The 2,421-nt window shown below is 49.6% G+C and overlaps 1 pseudogene across 1 annotated transcript; it reads right to left on the bottom strand.

Annotated features, from left to right (window-relative positions):
• Window positions 1-307: 307 nt before the first annotated feature.
• Window positions 308-1,341, bottom strand: LOC104470750 (annotated as a pseudogene). The gene has a single exon (XR_727639.1). The product of XR_727639.1 is annotated as a glutamine-rich protein 1 pseudogene (transcript).
• Window positions 1,342-2,421: the final 1,080 nt, after the last annotated feature.

The following is a 2,421-nucleotide window of genomic DNA, read 5'->3' as shown; positions in this document are numbered from 1 at the left end:
TTCCCAGAAGCAGGACACGGTGTTACAGACGGGTACACCTGAGCTGTGAGGTTTGCTACAACCAGTCCGGTTTCAACACTTCACCCAGGCACTGGCTCTGCTGTGGACTCTGTGTCCTGCATGACACAAACCGATAACTAGGCGGCTAGTATGAACACATCGTCGTTCTACACCTATCGGGAGTCAAATGCTCTACCTCACGGCCAGGCTGCTGAGACAGATGCACCTCTGCCCCCTAGACAGCTGTCTGCTGACATCATCCCTCTCCACAACATCTGCAGGTTGTTAATCACAGACTGACACCAAGAACCAGTTTTAACTTACCGAGCAAGTGACTTGTAGCTGCTGCTGCTGCCCCTGCTCTTGGGGTGTGGGCTGCTGCGGTTGCTGCTGCGGGTCCCATATGTGCACTGTCTGTGCTGTATTCTGGTACGTCCCTGCCACAGCCTGCACTGCCACTGGAATGTGGATGTTGCCATTCATAAACTGTGCTGGAAAGAGCGAATTAGCAAGAGTCTGCACCACTTCCTCATGAGAATTCTTCACCACTGAAGTACTTCCCACCATCTTATCCTTGTCGTCTTCCAGCTTCACGGTAGTCAGTGTCGTTGGCGAGCCGCTGACGTGGACGGCATTGTAGGCCTCCTGAGGGATGGCAATGTGGGTGATGTTTTGCTGCTGAAGGTCACCACGTGGCTGAGCAGAGTAAACAGGGATGGTCCAAGTCTCTCCAGTGGGGCTAGTAATGGTCCCAGTGGCACTGTACAGGTGGGCACTGTCCACTGTTAACAAGTCTGGCCTTAAAGAGACGTAACTTTGCTGCTGGCCCTGAGGAATGGCCAGCACTGTGGCAACAGGCTGCCCTGAAATAGCATACGATACAGTAATAGGCATATCCACTTTGCGTTTCTTCACGGGCTGAAGGACACTAGCGGTGCTGATCCGCCGCTCTCCCTCTCGTGGAGAGCCTTGTTGAGAAGGTGGAGGTGACAGTGCCCCAACTGTTTGGATCTGTATCTGCTGGCCACCAGTAATGGCCTGTCCTGCCACCAGCTGGGCCTGGATCTGCTGGTGTTGTATGTGTTCCTCCTGTATCTCCGCAGCCTGGATCTGCTGGGCAGTCTGCACATGCTGCACTTGGATCTGAGCTGCCTGCAGCTGCGATGGGCTGGGGCTCTGAAGAGACTGACTCTGTATGGTCTGGGATGCCTGCTGCTGCGCCTGGCCTTGGATCTGCACTTGGACCTGTATCGGTTGCTCCGAAGCCTGATGGACAGCGAGCTGTGGGGAGAGCTGCTGGGCGGAGACCTGCTGCGGTGACTGCTGGACCTGGACCTGAACCTGCAACGACAGCAATTCAGGAGTTAGACATCAGCGAGCATCAGGGATTCAACAGGGGGGCAACCAAGAGAGATGGTCCATCATTAGAGGTCGATGATACACGTATTTTATGATTCCATTTATTAATCCATTAGTAAGGGCCTCAGGAAAATGAAAGCAGGTTACTCTAGAAGTGCCTGGCTGATGACAGCGATATGGGAGATGATGCATTTGCTCAGCACTGCACATGACCACACTCTCAGCACAGACAGAACAGCAGACGAGCTGCATCTCCGTCCTCAAAGCTCCGTGGTCTCAAGCCAACAGACTGCATCCTTTGAAGCCAAGAGAGTCTTCAGAGCTATTTGCATTGCTAGGATGTGATTTCAGCATACGCTTTGCAACAACAAGGCGTTGAGGTCATGCACATTACAATTCCGCTATTAAGTTATCTTGCTACAAAATGCAGGAGCTGGCATTACTCTTACTATGCTCTAAAGATTTTTTCACTGCTTTCAACCCCGGTCCCTCAAATGGCCGCAGGATCACTTCCCAGTGACATGCAGTAAGAAATATGGGTAAGTTGAAACCAGCACTTGGCTCTTTCCACATAAAGCACGAAATATTATTTTGAAACCAACTGCTGATAGTAACACCACACAAGCAGGTGTCAACACAGAAAGGGGCAAGTCCAACCTGAATCTTTCTTATGTGCTAAGGGGCAGCACTGTAGCGTTTGTTTTTCAAACTTCAGAAGTATTTCTTTGGCAGCGATAATTAAAACCAATTCTTTTTTTGTTATTTACTTGTTCCATTTAATTCAATTTATTGTCCAAACTACTCAGTTGTATTTTCTAGCTCATGCACTTACACAATGCTGAATAACATGGACAAATATGTTAAGACTTGGATTCCAACACAATTCCTTTTATTTCAGAGAAAAAATAAGAAATAAATCACACCCTCTCACATCAACATTCATTTATCGAAGGTCGATCACAGGCTTAAAGCAAGGAGTCAGAGGTAGCCCCCAACACAAAGTTCTCAACAACTTCACATTCCAGGCCTCGGACCCAACCCAGGTGGTACCTTCACCCCCAG

Source organism: Pterocles gutturalis, unplaced genomic scaffold (assembly GCF_000699245.1).
Source record: "Pterocles gutturalis isolate BGI_N339 unplaced genomic scaffold, ASM69924v1 scaffold24805, whole genome shotgun sequence".
Classification (NCBI taxonomy): Eukaryota; Metazoa; Chordata; class Aves; order Pterocliformes; family Pteroclidae; genus Pterocles; species Pterocles gutturalis.
The sequence above is the reverse complement of the archived record's forward strand: the minus strand, read 5'-3'. Positions and strand labels throughout refer to the sequence as shown.